This window comes from Triticum dicoccoides, chromosome 4A (genome assembly GCF_002162155.2).
Source record: "Triticum dicoccoides isolate Atlit2015 ecotype Zavitan chromosome 4A, WEW_v2.0, whole genome shotgun sequence".
Lineage (NCBI taxonomy): Eukaryota > Viridiplantae > Streptophyta > Magnoliopsida > Poales > Poaceae > Triticum > Triticum dicoccoides.
The window spans coordinates 181648125-181666533 of NC_041386.1; positions in this window are offsets into that span (position 1 = coordinate 181648125).

Sequence of the window (18409 nt, forward strand, 5' to 3'; positions counted from 1 at the left end):
CTCTCTTTATCAGGAGATCCCTAGCCGGACTACGGTCAGCAAGGTTGGGATACGGACGATGAAGAAATTCAAAACCCACCCACCACCCACTTCGTAGCCACTGTCGACGACTTAACCGACATGCTTGACTTCGACTCCGAAGACATCGACGGCATGGACGACGATGCAGGAGACGAACAAGAACCAGCACCTGTAGGGCGTTGGAAGGCCACCTCGTCATATGACATATATATGGTGGACACTCCAAAGGATGGAGATGGCGATGGAACAGCGGTGGATGATACCTCTAAGAAACAACCCAAGCGCCGGCGTCAGCGGCGCCGCTCTAAATCCCGCCAAAGCAAAAACGGTGATTCCGGCACGGGAGATAATACTACTCCGGATAGCGCCGAAGAACACCCCCTCCAGCAAAATTCGGCACAGGAGGACAGAGAAGCCAACCCTCACGAGAGGGCGGCGGACCAAAAGGTTGAGGATGATAATTATACGCCTCCCTCTGAAGACGAGGCAAGCCTCGACGATGACAAGTTCGTCGTGCCAGAGGATCTTGTCGAACCAGAGAGTTTTAAACACAGGCTCATGTCCACGGCAAGCAGCCTCAAGAAAAAGCGGCAACAGCTTAGAGCTGATCAGGATTTGCTAGCTGACAGATGGACTGAAGTCCTTGCTGCCGAAGAGTATGAACTCGAACGCCCCTCCAAGAGTTACCCAAAGCGCAGGCTGCTACCCCGACTAGAGGAGGAAGAACCTACATCACCAGCGCATGACATGGCCGACCGGCCACCTCATGGCCGCGACAGAGAGGCCTCTTGGCCCTCCACTCAAGCCATGCCCCGGCACCGCGTCAAGCATACTAAGGCACGGGAAAATGCGCCCGACCTGTGCGACATCCTGGAGGACAAGGCAAGGCAAACAAGATCGATCTACGGATCGCGCAGGCACCCCACGGCACGTGATGGCGATCGTCACTCCGGACACAATGAATCCGGCCGGGCCGAACTCAACAGACAAAGCTCCTTCGAGCTGCGTCGTGATATAGCCCAATACAGAGGCGCCGCACACCCACTATGCTTCACAGATGAAGTAATGGATCATAAAATCCCTGAGGGCTTCAAACCCGTAAACATTGAATCGTACGATGGCACAACAGATCCTGCGGTATGGATCGAGGATTATCTCCTTCATGTCCACATGGCCCGCGGCGATGATCTACACGCCATCAAATACCTCCCACTCAAACTTAAGGGACCGGCCCGGCATTGGCTTAACAACTTGCCAGCAAACTCAATCGATTCTCAGGAGGACCCGGAAGCCGCATTCCTTGACAACTTCCAGGGCACTTATGTGCGACCACCGGACGCCGATGACCTAAGCCACATAATTCAGCAGCCAGAAGAATCGGCCAGGCAATTCTGGACACGGTTCCTAACAAAGAAAAACCAGATAGTTGACTGTCCGGACGCAGAGGCCTTAGCGGCCTTCAAGCATAATATCTGTGACGAGTGGTTGGCCCGGCACCTGGGACAGGAAAAGCCAAAATCTATGGCAGCCCTCAAGACACTCATGACCCTATTTTGCGCGGGAGAAGACAGCTGGCTAGCTCGCAGTAAAAACTTAACCAAGAACACTGGTAATTCGAATACCAAGGACAAAAGTGACAGGTCGCGTCGGAACAAACAAAAGAGCCTCGTTGACAGCGACAACAACGAGGATGCGGCAGTTAATGCCGGATTCCGAGGCTACAAATGCGGTCAACGGAAACAGCCATTCAAAAACTCAGGGCCCGTCCAGTTTGGACCAAATACTCGACCACTTGTGCCAGATACATGGCACCCCGAAAAGCCAGCCAATCACACCAACAGGGATTGTTGGGTGTTCAAGAAGGCAGGCAAGTTAAGAGCCGAAAACAAAGACAAGGGGCTGCATAGCGACGACGAGGAGGAGCCCAGGCCGCCGAACAATAGTGGACAGAATGGATTCCCCCCACAAGTGCGGACGGTGAACATGATATACGCAACCCAAATCCCCAAGAGGGAGCGGAAGCGTGCGTTACGGGACATATATGCGATGGAGCCGGTCGCCCCAAAGTTCAACCCATGGTCCTCCTGCCCGATCACCTTCGATCAAAGGGACCGCCCCACTAGCATCCGTCATGGCGGCTTCGCCGCATTGGTTCTAGACCCAATCATTGACGGATTTCATCTCACAAGAGTCCTCATGGACGGCGGCAGCAGCCTGAACCTGCTTTACCAGGATACAGTGTGAAAGATGGGCCTAGATCCCTCGAGGATCAAGCCCACCAAAACGACCATTAAAGGCGTCATACCAGGTGTAGAAGCCAATTGTACAGGCTCAGTTACACTAGAAGTGGTCTTCGGATCTCCGGATAACTTCCGAAGCGAGGAGTTAATCTTCGACATAGTCCCATTCCGTACTGGCTATCACGCACTGCTCGGGCGAACCGCATTCACAAAATTCAACGCGGTACCGCACTAGGCATACCTCAAGCTCAAGATGCCAGGCCCTAGAGGAGTAATCACGGTCAATGGGAACACTGAACGCTCCCTCCGAACGGAGGAGCACACGGCAGCGCTCGCAGCAGAAGTACAAAGCAGCCTCTCTAGGCAGTTCTCCAGTTCGGCCTTCAAAAAGCCGGACACTGTCAAGCGCGCCCGGAGTACCCTACAACAAGACTGCCTGGCACGTTCCGAGCTAGCATAGCAATGCGGCCCCAACCCTAGCCCTCGCGATATAGCGAAACCAGCGCTTCGCGTACATAACTACGCTCTTGAAATACCATGGGCACAGGGGAAGGGGCACTATCACGGCACGCCCGAAATACGGCTTAAACCGCACCAGGGGCTTCCGGATTCCTTCTTTTTTTTCTCTTACTCTCAGGACTCCATACTTCAGACGACCCATTCGGCAATTCAAGTGCCGCACAAACGATGCAAGATCCAGGGAAGCAGACAAGCCACGCCGCATCATGGAACTCCCAGGTGGTCTCTATTGCGAGCAGTATACCTATTTTTTAATACAATTCCACGGCCTGCCCCTGGCCAGGACATGTTAAATAGTCCAATTTATTTTGCTTATCGCACTATTTGTATCGTTCCGCTTTCATAGCAGCCTTTTTATAAACAATGCATCGCTTTTTGTCTATTTTTTGCATTACCCTCTTTTTATATATATGTTTATTAATAACATGCTGCATCCGTACACTGTGGTACGGCAAAATACGCCAGGGGCTTCAGTACCCATCAATATGGCGTGAGAAGTCCGTCCACTTTCACAAGTGCGGCACCCCGAACTTATAGCACTATATGCATCGGCTCCGAATCATGATTTGGGTCAATAGTTGGGTTTGCCCGGCTCCTATGTTTTGGTGCCTTACGTTCCGCTATATCGGCTAAGGTAGCACTAGGAGAACCACTATGATTGTGCCCCAGTTGAGCTGGGCCGAGCACCTCAGTGGAGAAAGCTAAAATTGATTGTCATGATGAGGCGAGAGACCGGTCGCTGTTCGAGAGGTTTTTCGAGTCCTTAAAGGCTTATGCCGCTTTGATCGAGGAACCGGCTTTGTCCGGCCAAGGCGTGGATAGCGCCCCGAACTCGGTCTTCCGAATACTAGGGGCTTCGCCGAAATTTAAAATTATAGAGTTCTATGGCTAAGTGAGAGTGTTCAAGCATTATAGTCTGATTGCCTTGTTCGTTGTGCTAACCGCCTCCCTCGACGGACCCAATCATGGGAAAAAGAGTGCTCAGGTTTATCCTGAACACCCCAGTACTAGTGGCATGGGGGCAGAAGCCGACGACTGGCCATCTCTCAATTTTTTGATAAACGGCCGCACAGAAAGTAATATTTTAAATTCAAGCATTGCTTAGCGCATATGAACAAGTTTTCAGCGCACAGGATAACACGAGCGAGTTCATTCAAAAATTACTTCCTTGGTACATTCATCCGCCACAAGGCGGGCACCAGCAAGAACATCCTTGTAATAGTTCTCGGGCTTGCGATGCTCCTTCCCCGGCGGCGGCCCGTCCTTCACAAGCTTCTCACCATCCAGCTTACCCCAGTGCACCTTTGCACGGGCAAGGGTCCTACAGGCACCTTCGATGCAGACGGAGCGCTTGATGACCTCGAGCCTTGGACAAGCCTCCACCAGCTGCCGCACCAGTCCGAAGTAGCTCCCAGGTAGGGCCTCTCCAGGCCACAGCCGAACTATGAAGCCCTTCAGGGCCTGTTCGGCCGCCTTGTAGAGCTCGACCAGCTGCTTCAGCTGGTCGCTCAAGGGCACAGGATGACCGGCCTCAGCGTACTAAGACCAGAACACCTTCTCCGTCGAGCTGCCTTCCTCGGCTCGATAGAATGCGGCGGCATAGGATACACTGCAGGGAAGATCTGCGAATGCCCCTGGAGAGCTCCGGATTCGGATTTGGCAGTTTTAAGGGCCGCAGCAAGCTCGGACGCTCGCGTCTTCGAGTCGAGCTCCAAACTCTCATGTTTTTGCATGAGAGCCTGAAGCTCTTGCCGCACCTTGCCGACCTGCGCCTCAAATTTCTCCCGCTTGACGCGCTCCGTGGCCGCTTTCTTCTTGGCCTCGGACAGCGCCTGCTTGAGGGTCGCCACCTCAGTTGTGGCCCCTACAATAAGAAGTATACTCCTGTCATTTTTTGCAATTGCACCTTCCTATAGGCATTTTTTCTATAAGGTATCTCTTACCTTCTTTCTCCTCGAGCTGCCGTTTGGCAAGGCCAAGCTCTTGCTCGGTCTGCTCGAGGCCCTGCTTCAGGGCACCCACCTCCGCAGTCAGTGCGGTGGTGGCCAGCAGCGAAGCCTGCATACGTATATTGACTCCTTTTTAGTTAGACTCCTGCGATATTTAATAGATCCTCTATTCGGCTTTTCTTTCCGAACGCCAAACAGAGCATCAGGGGCTACTGTCTATACGGTAATATTTTTATATATTTTTACTTACCTCAAGCCTGTTAGAAGGATAGCACAAGCTTCAGTCAGTCCGCTTTTGGCGGACCAAACCTTCTGGACCACCGTACTCATGATGGCACGGTGCTCCTCGTCGATGGAGGCGCCCTTAAGCTCCTCCAGCAGATTGTCCAGCGCCTCTGGTTGGACGGAGGACGCCAGCTTAGTAGGCTTGCTCCTCTTGGCAGGAGTTCGCCTACCGTGGTCCGAAACCGTTGATGATTCCGGCGCAGTGTCCGGCTTAAAGCCGGACTTGGAGCCCAGGGGGGTCTTGTCCCCTTCACTCCTGGAGTCCGGGAGGTCGCCTCGCAGCCCCTCCTGGACCACCTCCTCTTGCCCCAGAGCTTGTCGCGACGCTACTTCGGCGTCATCCACAGCACAGGGGGAAGCAGCGGGCGGAACTGAATTCATGTCCAATGAATCCAGGGAGCCGCTCGACGACTCGTCGAGCCCGTCCTTGGGCGGACTGCATGATTATATCTGACGTTAAGGAAAGCTGTGCAACAAAAGGAATATCACGAGTTACTCTAGTATCCGAACACTTACGATCTCGACGGACGCTTGGCCCTGTCCGGCCACTCCTCTTCGTCCTTGTCGGCGTCGAGGACGTAGTCCGGCGGAGGGGTTTTCCTCTTCTTGGACCCCTTGGCTTCCCCTACTAGGGCGGCTTTCCTCTTCTCTCCTCCCCCCGCTGGAGGGGGAGAGGTTTCTTCTTCCTCCTCCTCATTTTCACGGGAGGAGTGTGTCTCGGACTCGTCGGACGACGAGTCCAACACCACCATATGCCGGGAACTCTTTCGAGTCCCCGTGGCCTTCTTCTTCTTGGCCTTCTTCTCCGGCACCAAATAAGGTGCCGGAACCAGCAGCTTCTCTAGGAGAGCAGGGGCTGGGTCTTCGGGCAAGGGAGCCGGACAGTTAATCTGTCCGGACTTCTCCCGCCAATCCTGTCAAAGGTGAGGGAGTTTAGATCCTGCATAGAGTCAAACTATGAAAAAACTTAACATCCTATAAAGGATGGAAATATCTTACCTCGCCAGCAGGACGCTACGAGCTGAATCCGTGGTCTTCAGAGGCGGATGTGGGAGCCTCGGCGCCTTTGGTTAGCCCCCTCCAGACATCTTCGTACATCGTGTCGAAGAGCCTGCTCAGAGTGCGGTGCTGCGCCGGGTTGAACTCCCACAAATTGAAGTCCCGTTCTTGACACGGAAGGATCCGGCGGACGAGCATGACCTGGATTACGTTGACAAGCTTGAGCTGCTTGTTCACCAGGGACTAGATGCATTTTTGCAGTCCGGTCAACTCTTCTTCGTCGCCCCACGACAAGCTCGTCTCCTTCCAGGACGTGAGCCACGTAGGGGGTACGGATCGGAATTCAGGGGCTGCGATCCACTTCGGATCGCGTGGCTCGGTGATGTAAAACCACCCTGACTGCTACCCCTTCAAGGTCTCCACAAAGGAGCCCTCGAGCCATAGGACGTTGGCAATTTTGCCCGCCATGGCACCTCCGCACTCCGTCTGGTTGCCGCGCACCACCTTTTGCTTGACGTTGAAGGTCTTGAGCTAGAGGCCGAAATGGGGGTGAATGCAGAGGAAAGCCTCACACACAACGATAAACACCAAGATATTGAGGATGAAGTTCGGGGCCGGATCGTGGAAATCTAGGCCATAGTAGAACATGAGCCCGCGGACAAATGGGTGGAGAGGAAAACCCAGTCCGCGGAGGAAGTGGGGAAGAAATACTACCCTCTCATGGGGCCTTGGGGTGGGGAGAAGTTGCCCCTCCTCGGGAAGCCAGTGCGCGATGTCTTTGGACAAGTATCCGGCCTTCCTTAACCTTTTGACATGGCCCTCAGTGACGGAGGAGACCATCCACTTGCCTCCCGCTCCGGACATTGTTGGAGAGGGTTGAGGTAGGAAGTGCGGGCTTGGGCGCTGGAGCTCGGGTGCGCAGAAGATGGATAGGCAAAGGAGGAATAAGGCGTAGGTAAAAAGGTGGATCCTTATCCCCTTATATGGGCGGATCCGACTATGCGTCCCCACCAGCCTAGTAAAACTCGCTTACCTCCCAAGCGCCGTGATAAGTGGCGCGGTTGGGTTACCCACGTCCGTATTAACGAGAATCCCATAAACAAAGGGGACACGATCTCTGCTTTGACAAGACGTGCCAAGGAAACCGCCTCGCAAAACACGCTGAGGTGGAGAAGTGAAAATGATTCGAATAAAGGCTTGGCCATAGTGTGATGTCACGCTGCGGAATACGTCAGCAGATTAGATTTGTGTTAATATTATTCTCTCTATGGCAATACGTGGAAGCTTATTTTGCAGAGCCGGACACTACTCTTGGTGTTTACAAAACTTTTATGAAGAATTTGGAGGAGGAACCCGCCTTGCAATGCCGAAGACAATCTGCGTGTTGGACTCGTCATCATTGAAGCCTGGTTCAGGGGCTACTGAGGGAGTCCTGGATTAGGGGGTGTTCGGGTAGCCGGACTATACCTTCAGCCGAACTCTTGGCCTATGAAGATACAAGATTGAAGACTCCGTCCCGTGTCCGGATGGGACTTTCCTTGGCGTGGAAGGCAAGCTTGGCGATGCGGATATTCAAGATCTCCTACCATTGTAACCGACTTTGTGTAACCCTAACCCTCTCCAGTGTCTATATAAACCGGAGGGTTTTAGTCCGTAGGACAACATCATCATACAACAATCATACCATAGGCTAGCTTTTAGGGTTTAGCCTCCTTGATCTCGTGGTAGATCCACTCTTGTACTACCCATATCATCAATATTAATCAAGCAGGACGTAGGGTTTTACCTCCATCAAGAGGGCCCGAACCTGGGTAAAACATTGTGTCCCTTGTCTCCTGTTACCATCCGGCCTAGACGCACAGTTCGGGACCCCCTACCCGAGATCTGCCGGTTTTGACACCGACAAGGATGATGATAGTGACTATGATCTTGATGATGCAATGAGACACTTTGGTCTTATGGCTAATCTTCGCGTCTACATGGCTGGAGGAAAGGAATGGGTTCTTGATAGTGGATGTACTGATCATATGACCGGAGACAAAGATATGTTTCATGAGCTTGCTGAAAATGACGGCCCTCGAAAGTATGTCAATTTCGGTGATAACTCAAAGGGTAAGGTGGTTGGCCTTGGTAAGGTGGCCATCTCACATGATAGCTCCATACAAAATGTTATGCTCGTTGAATCTCTTGGCTACAATTTACTTTCCGTATCTAGACTTGCTGACTTTGGTTTCAATGTCCTATTTGCTGAAGTAGATTGCCAAGTGTTTCGTAGAGATAATCATAAAATGGTCTTTACCGGTACACGTAGAGGTGATCTTTACATTGTTGATTTCACTAAAAAGGCTCAACCTAGAACTTGCCTAATTGCTAAATCCTTGAAAGGTTGGTTGTGGCATAGAAGGTTAGGTCATGTGGGCATGCAAAATCTTGATAAGCTTATTAAAGGAGATCATATTCTTGGAGTAAAAGATGTTATATTTGACAAGGATAGACTTTGTAGTGCTTGTCAAGAAGGAAAACAAGTTGGAGGAAGTCACCCCGTGAAGAATATTATGACCACTAGAAGACCGCTCGAGCTACTTCATATGGATCTCTTTGGTCCCAATGCCTATAAGAGTCTTGGTGGTAACTCATTTGGCCTAGTTATAGTTGATGATTTTTCAAGATTTACGTGGGTGTTCTTTCTTGATGATAAATGCAGGTCCAAAAGATCTTCAAGAACTTCGCTAGGAAGGCCCAAAATCAATTTGAAGTGAATACCAAGAAGGTTCACAGCGACAATGGAACGGAGTTCAAGAACGCAAATGTGGACACCTTTCTTGACGAAGAATGGATTTGACACGAGTTCTCGGCTATGTACACGCCTCAACAAAATGGAGTTGTTGAGAGGAAGAATCGAACTCTTATTGAGATTGCAAGAACGATGCTTGATGAGTACAAGACTCCAAAGCACTTTTGGGTGGAAGCGGTTGAGACACCTTGTCATGCAACAAACACTTGTATCTTCACAAGATACTCGGCAAGACGGCATATGAGCTCCTCACCGGTAACAAACCCCAAGTTGGATACTTTCGAGTATTTGGCTCAAAGTGTTACATTCTTGATAAGCATCGTCGTTCTAAATTTGCTCCTAAATCTCATGAAGGTTCCCTACTTGGTTATGGATCAAACTCTCACACTTACCATGTCTACAACAGTTTCACCCGAAAGGTTGAAGAGATGGTAGATGTGAAGTTTGATGAATCTAACGGCTCGCAAGTAGAGCAATTGCCAATTGATGTAGGGGATAAAGACCCTTCAGAAGGAATCCAAGACTTTTCTATTGGAAAGACTCGACCAAAGGAGGTGAAGGAGAGTACCTCGTCCTTCCAAGTGGAGGCTTCCACCTCACAACAAGGTGAACCAAGAGTCGACATGGAAGCATCCACGAGTGGGACACATCAAGATGAAGAAAACGAGGAAGTACACCAAGATGAACCTCATCAACCTCCTTCTCCACCACGACAAGAGAATGACAATGTCAACATTGAAGAAGGCCAAGAAGAAGGACAAGATGAAGAAGATGTTCTACCCCGACCCAAGAAAAAGCTCCCACGAGTTCGAGCAAGAGTCTCAATAGATCATCATGTCGAACAAATCTTCAATGATATTCAAACCGGGAGAATCACTCGCTCTAAAACTTGTTTGGCTAATTTTTGTGAACATTATTCATTCATCTCTAGTATTGAACCTATGAAGGTTGAAGAAGCATTGGAAGATCCGGATTGGATAAACGCCATGCATGAAGAGCTACACAACTTTGAGAGAAATCAAGTATGGACATTGGTCGAGAAGCCTGACAACAACCACAACATCATTGGTACCAAATGGGTGTTTCGCAACAAGCAAAATGAAGATGGTCAAGTCGTCTGCAACAAAGCTCGTCGAGTCACCCAAGGCTACACTCAAGTTGAAGGTATGGACTACAGTGAGACATATGCCCCCATTGCTAGACTTGAGTCCATCCACATCTTACTTGCCTATGCTAATCACCATGATATCACTTTATACCAAATGGACATTAAAAGTGCTTTTCTAAATGGTGAAATTGAGGAGGAAGTTTATGTTAAACAACCTCCCAGCTTTGTCAATCCTAAGAAACCGGATCATGTTTACAAACTTCACAAAGCTCTTTATGGTCTTAAACAAGCTCCTAGAGCGTGGTATAAATGCTTAACCAAGTTCCTTATTGAAAAGGGCTTTGAGATTGGAAAAATGGATTCTACTCTTTTTACTTAAAGGGTTAATGGTGAATTATTTGTATGCCAAATTTATGTTGATGATATCATATTTGGCTCAACTAACCCTCATTTTAGTGAGAATTTTGGAAAGCTATTGTCGGAGAAGTTTGAGATGTCTATGATGAGTGAACTCAAGTTCTTTCTTGGGTTACAAATCAAGCAAACTAAGGAAGGCACCTTTGTTTCTCAAACAAAGTACACAAAGGACTTATTCAAGAAGTTCAACATGAAAGAAAGCAAAGGTATGAAAACTCCCATACCAACTAGTGGACATCTTGATTTGACCAAGGACGGCAAATCGGTTGACCAAAAGGTTTACCGCTCTATGATTGGATCATTGTTATATCTATGTGCTTCCTGTCCCGATATTATGATAAGTGTGTGCATGTGTGCACGATATCAAGCGGACCCCAAAGAATGTCATCTTTAGGCTGTGAAAAAGGACAGTGAGATACTTAATACATACACCAAATTTTGGCATTTGGTATCCTAAGAGGTCCTCTTTTGATCTTGTTGGCTATTCTGACTCGGACTATGCCAGAGACAAGGTTGATAGAAAGTCCACTTAGGGTACTTGTCAATTTCTTGGTAGATCTCTTGTGTCTTGGTCTTCCAAGAAACAAAACTCGGTATCCTTATCCACTGCCGAAGCGGAATACATTGTTGCTGGTTCATGTTGTGCTCAATTACTTTGGATGACCCAAACTCTTAAAGATTATGGGATCAATGTGAAACATGTTCCGTTGCTTTGTGACAATGAGAGTGCTATTAAGATTGCTCACAATCCCGTGAAACATTCTCGAACTAAGCATATTGAAGTTCGTCATCATTTTATTCGAGATCATGTTACTAAAGGGGACATGATCTTAAACATGTTCGCACTGATAAGAATTTGGCGGATATAATCACCAAACTGCTTGAGGAGAAAGTCTTTTGTCATTTGAGAGGTGAATTGAACATCATTGATGCTTCAAACTTGGTGTAGGAACTCCATTTGGATACATGCAAGGCATGAGACTATGACTAATCCTTGATACTTCTCTTATGATGATGATCATATGTCTTGGATATTCTTGCACCCTTGCATGCTATTTAACCCTTGTAGGTACTTGGATGAATCTAAATCCATGAGATTGCAACTCACTCACATCTTGAGCAATCTCTACATCACCAAGTCTCTACACAATGGTGGTTGAAGACAAGGAAGCATGAAACCCCTCAACATATCCTTTAACAAATTCTATATATCAAATTTCACTTGGTATCAAATTTCACTTGGTATCAAATTTCACGATTGTCATTTTGGATACACAAGTGCTCTTCCTTGCAAGACTAACCCATGTAGGTAGATGAACTCAACTCCAAGTGGTGCTCCCAACAATTCATGCGCTACATCAACCTTGAGCACCCCATGCAAGTTCAACTACATGATCAAGATCAACACTACCACCCAAGGTATGTCATTCCATCTTAGAGAAGCTTTACCTCAAGTCATAGGTCAAAGCAACTCAACAAGATGTGAATACATCAAATGCTTAACTGAAAAATGGTAACCCCATTTTGAGCTTAAATGATGAGTATGACTTATGATCAAGTGTTCTCGCTTGACTCCTTAGTCAATATACTCTAACATAGGTGACTTTGTCAACGCCCATTTCTAGATGAAGTTCTCTAGTGTTTCCTTGAGTTTTTGACTTGCCATTTGCATATTTACTCCCTTTCCTTAAAAAAACTTCATCTAGATTTTCTTTTATCTGTTTAGTTCTGCATTTTCTGCATCCAATTCATTGCAAATCCTTTAGTTAATTCCTTGCAAATCTTTGTGAGATCTTATTTTCCTAGTGAGCTGAGATGACAAGTGTTCTCTCTGTGTTGAACTCGGTCATACTGATATGTTGTTTTTGGTCAAACCGAACCAATTCGGTACCACCGAAGACCACAACTCGGTATCACTGATTTCACTACAGAGAAGACAATTTGCCACTTGTTCCTGCACTTTTGTTCCAGGTCCACTCGATGATTCTTGTCCTCTACCAGCATCACAATCTATATGCTGCTTTGGTCTGTAACTCAAGGACCAAACCTTTTGACTCACAATCCAGAAGATCCCTTGTTGGAAATTCATGTTAAAGGGGAAGAGAGATCACATCAAAGCTTATTCTCTTCAAAGTGGGAGAGAGAATAAAAGGGGGAAGAGAGAAATCACATCAGAGGCCCCGGATGCTTGGTGTTCAAGAGGAGAGAAGTCACATGTCTTTAAAAGGGGAAAGACATGTCTATGTTATGTTTATGATCTGTTTTTGCTCTGATTTTTTCCCTACGTTCTCCCATTATCCAATACAAGATTCAGGGGGAGAAAGACTGCTAGGAAGGAAATCTTTGAATTCATTGCATATCTTTTTCCTTTGGGGACATGTCTACATCCAATAGAGTACTCAGTACTCACTCTCTACATGTCATCCCAGTCTTGGTACTCTTGTGGTTTGATGTTCTTGCTCTGCTCAGTAGATGTTTCTGTGTTATCTAACCTTGTTTACTCAGGTTCATCTCCTTCAAAGCCAGCTCAAGACCACAAGGTAAGTATATGCATCACACCCATGTGCATGAAGATTTCTTGCTAATGTACATATTGTTTGCAAGAAGGAATCATGAGCATGAAGTTACAACTTCATATACTCACACCATTTGCTCTGATGCATAGAGCCAAGATACATGTAACACATTACTTGCTCTATCATGTTTACGCATTCACATGCTCTTACTTTCCATATTGACATGATTGCATACATATAGGCAGAGACTATGCATGTTACATGTCTTTCCAAAGCTTTACTTTTTATTCTCTATATCTTTATCTAAAGCTTTGATGTATGTTGTCATCAATTACCAAAAAGGGGGAGATTGAAAGCACAAGTGCTCCCTGGGTGATTTTGGTAATTAATGTCAACATATCTCTTGTTGGACTAATGCTTTCATCTAGTATGCTTCACATAAAGTTCAACAATGGAGTGGCATGGACTAGAGGATGTGGAACCCCTTCGAGATGATAAGGACAAAGGATTGGCTCAAGCTCAAAGCTTAGGACTCTACATTTTTCATTTTAGTGATCCAAGATCACGTTGAGTCCATAGGAAAGCCAATACTATTAAGAAGGGATGAGGTGTTGCTTAATGGCTTGCTTGCTCAAAGTGCTTAGTGATATGCTCCACAACCCTCAACCACTTTCTCACATCCACATTTGTCCCAAACCAAAAGTCAAACTCGGCCCCACCGAAACTTTCTATCTGGCGTCACCGAGTTCTCTTGACATAGCCACTGCCAGAAACCCTAATCAATTCGGTCTCACCGATGGGATCTCGGTCTTACCGAGATGGGCTTGCAAACTCTTTGTTGCCTATTGCATTAATATCAGTCTAACCGAAATATGAAATCGGTCCCACCGAGTTTGCTTGGCCAACTCTTTTTTTTCTCATTACCCAAATCGGTCCCACCGAGTTGGTGTAATCGGTCCAACCGAGATAAGGCTTTACCCTAACCCTAGAACATCGGTCCCACCGAGTTGATCATGTCGATCCCACCGAAATGCCCGACGGTCACATTATGAACGAAATTGGCCCTACCGAGTTTTATAATTCAGTCCCACTGAGTTTGGAGACTTGTGTGTAACGGTTAGATTTTGTGTGGAGGCTATATATACCCCTCCACCCACTCTTCATTCATGGAGAGAGCCATCAGAACATGCCTACACTTCCAACATACATTTTCTGACAGAAAACCACCTACATAAATCAAACCACATAAATCTTGATCTCTAGCCTTCCCCAAGTTGCTTTCCACTCAAATCATCTTTCTACCAAATCCAATCCTATGAGAGAGAGTTGAGTGTTGGGGAGACTATCATTTGAAGCACAAGAGCAAGGAGTTCATCATCAACACACCGTCTATTACCTTTTGGAGAGTGGTGTCTCCTAGATTGGTTAGGTGTCACTTGGGAGCCTCCGTCAAGATTGTGGAGTTGAACCAAGGAGTTTGTATGGGCAAGGAGACCGCCTACTTCGTGAAGATCTACCCTAGTGAGGCAAGTCCTTCGTGGGCGATGGCCATGATGGGATAGACAAGGTTGCTTCTTCGTGGACCCTTCATGGGTGGAGCCCTCCGTGGACTCGCGCGACCGTTACCCTTCGTAGGTTGAAGTCTCCATCAACATGGATGTATGATAGCACCACCTATCGGAACCATGCCAAAAATCTCCGTGTCTCCAATTGCGTTTACACACTCCAATCTCATCCCTTTACATTCTTGCAACTTGCATGATTTACTTTCTGCTGCTCATATACTCTTATCATGCTTGCTTGATATGTATTGTGAATGTTTGAACTTGTGCTAAAACTCCACTTCAACTTAAAGAATTTAAAAACTGTAACTTTTCTTGCTAAGAGTCTCTTCACCCCCTCTAGACACCTCTTCTCGATCCTTTCAGATTTGCTGATAGAATGTTGCCTCACATTTCATGGACGGGATCCTTCCAGTTGGAAGAGCACAGACCCATGGTGCGATCTCTGATGTCAGAGATGGGCTGTTTCACCTTGGAAGAACCTTCGTGGGTGCCCTCCTCGTGGTCGTTGTCATGGTTGATGAGATCTGACTTGGCAAGTGAGGATCCCAAGCCGCCGCCGTAGAACATGTCCTTCAGAATTGATAAAATGGGCTCGATGGCATATAAAGCTCGCAAATCCTTGACCGCTTGGCGGAGGAGATCAGCGGTAGGGCTGTCGAAGAGATTGACGACGGTTGAACCAGAGGGGTTGGAGATGGACCACTTAACTTGTGACATGGCCCATGTGAAGCCGTCGGTGTGGACGAGCTTAATGTCGTAGCCAGCTTTCCCGAGATATGTAACACCCCGGTAGTTCATCTACAGTAATCGCACACTAATGGTGCCATGTCATCGCAATTAATTTGCTAAACCTCACTTTGATCCAAACCGAGTTCAAATTCAAAATTGAAAGTAAAGCAAAAATAATATTTCTTAAAACAGTAAAACAAAAATGTCCGTGATGTTGCAAATAATCACTTAGTATTTTAGGGAGAAACCAACATTTAATAAAAATACTTAAATGGCCTAACACCATTAAAACAGGGGTCAAACCAATATTTTTTATTGCGTTTTAAATTGTATAAAATTACAAACTATTTTATTTTAAGGCCAATCTATTTGTGGCAATGTCTAATTTTGCAATATGAATCATGAGACAAGATTTCTATTTTACTAAGCTCATTTGCAATAAAATTTAAATGCCAAACAACAACTAACTAATTAATAAAAAGGATAAAAGGAAAATGTCACTATGCACTTATGGCCCAGTGCTACAGTAGCACGACCAACCCATCTAGGGCCTTTTCCCCTACCTCATGTACAGAGAGACACAGAGCTCCCCGTGTCAACCATCCATGGCCGCCGTGGCACGCTGCTTGACGTCTGGCGCTACAGGAGCTCACCTGGGAGAGGATAAGACCGAGCCCAGCCCCCAGGAAAAACCCTAATCCCCATTTTCTCCCTCTTCCACATCCTCGTTCGATTTGGAGCTCGCCCGAGCTCGCGCTCGGTGTGGCTGTTCTTGTAGCCGCGGCCACCATGCGCTTCGCCGCCTGAGAAGATATTCAGGAGAACCGTCACGGCCCACTTTGTCCACCCCGAGCACTAAGTCGAGCGGAGCCATCCCTTGCGCTCGCCATCGACGACATCTTCACCGCGTACATCATCGTTGCCTGCCGCCGATTGCCACTGCTCCGGTCCACCTCCGGCCTCCCTGGCCATGCCCCCGAGTTTGCAGTGAGCTTCTCCTCCATATCTCCCTATTTCCCCCTTTGATTTGATGCTGAAGGCAACACATCCCGTCGTGCTCGAAGCTCCATGCCCGCGGCCATGCTTAGCCGCCCATGGTCGCGCCCCTCGCCGTGTCCGGCCGCACGCGCGTGCACCCTGGCCGCGCCCGCGCCACCCGCTGCTCGTAGCCGCCCCTTGGGCGCCTCCCCCGCCCATTGCTGCCGCTGCTTACCGTTGCCGTGTGCCGCTCCTGCGCTTGCCTTGCTGGTGCTTCTCCTTGCGCCTCTACTGCTGTTGCTGTCCTACAATGATGCTCTTGCTGTTGTGTTGCTGCTCCATGCTACTGCTATCTCCGCTGCTGCTCATAGCCATAGCCGTTGCTGTCTTTTGTCGTTGCTGGCCGCCCCTACATTGGCCTCGGTTGTGGCCGTAGCCATGGCTGAGTGCCCTGTGCGGTGCATGTGTGCACACAGGCATGAGGCTTGCTATGCCTATGGCCGGACTCTTCAAATTTGATTAGGACTAATCATACTAGTTAGTATAATTGCTACACTATGACATATATGACCCCTCTGACTAGATTAAAATAAAATCTTTTGGAAATTATTAAAACACTGTCATGTGGGACCCCCCTGCACTGTTCACTTGACCAGTCAAATTGACTTGGTCAACTCAAATTATATAATTCCAGAAAATTTAGGAAATCATTTAAACTTTAAAAATTAATAGAAAATAAACCGTAAGTTGGATGAAAACACTTTGTATATCAAATATGCTCAGAACGACGAGACGAATCTGAATATGCAGTCCATTCGTCCGCCACGCATACCTAGCATAGCGAACACGCAACTTTCCCTCTTCGGTTCATGTGTCCGAAAACGCGAAACACCGGGAATACTTTCCCGGATGTTTCCCTCCTTCGTCGGTACCACCTACTACTGCGTTAGGTCATCCCTAGCACCGTGTATTGCCATGTTATACTTTATGATGCTTTGATTGCTCTGTTATTTATTGTGTTCCCCCTCCGTTACTTCTTTCCGGTAGACCCCGAGACTGCCGGCGATTCCCAGTTCGACTACGGTGTTGATGACCCCTCCTTCTTGCCAAAGCAACCAGGCAAGCCCCCCCCCCCTTGATCACCATATATCACCTATTTTTCTCTCTACTGCTTGCATTAGAGTAGTGTAGCATGTTATTGCTTTCCATTAATCCTATTCTGTTGCATAGCCTACCATTGTTGCTACAGTTGTTGATACCTTACCTGCAATCCTAAATGCTTAGTATAGGATGCTAGTTTATCATCAGTGGCCCTACATTCTTGTCCGTCTGCCGTGCTATACTATCGGGCCATGATCACTAGGGAGGTGATCACGGGTATATACTTATATACATATACATGATACATGTGATGACTAAAGACGGGTCGGCTCATAGAGTACCCACGAGTGATTCACAGATTGAGGGATGAAAGGACCTTTATCCCAACGGCCCTCTGGGTGGATCTTTGTGGCGGAGCGACGGGGCAGGTTGAGACCACCCAGGAGAGAGGTGGGCCTGGTCCTGGTCGGCATTCGCGGTTACTTCAAGATAACACGCTTAACGAGATTTTGGTATTTGATCTAAGTCTGGCCACTGGTCTATATGCACTAACCAACTACGCGGGAATAGTTATGGGCACTCGATGTCGTGGTATCAGCCGAAGCCTTCATGACGTCAGCGACTGAGCGGCGCGCGCCGGGTTGGACCGTGTAACGCAACTTCCTTTATAATGGAGGTTGCTAGGTCTGCTCACCGGCCGCGTACGCAACGTGCAGGTGTGCAATGGCGATGGGCCTAGACCCCTGCGCGCGTAGGATTTACACCGGCGTGCTGACCTCTCTGTTGTGCCTAGGTAGGGCTGCGACATGTTGATCTTCCAAGGCCGGGCATGACCCAGGAATGTGTGTCCGGCCAAAGGGGGTCGAGCGTGTTGGGAAATGTGGTGCCCCCTGCAAGGAAGTTTATCTATTCGAATAGCCATGTCCCTCGGTAAAAGGATGACCCAGAGTTGTACCTTGACCTTATGACAACTAGAATCGGATACTTAATAAAATACACCCTTCCAAGTGCCAGATATAACCCGGTGATCGCTCTCTCATAGGGCGACGAGGGGAGGATCGCCGGGTAGGATTATGCTATACGATGATACTTGGTTAACTTACCATCTACTCTCTTGTACATGCTGCAAGATGGAGGCTGCTAGAAGCGTATTCTTCGACAGGACTAGCTATCCCTCTCTTATTCTGG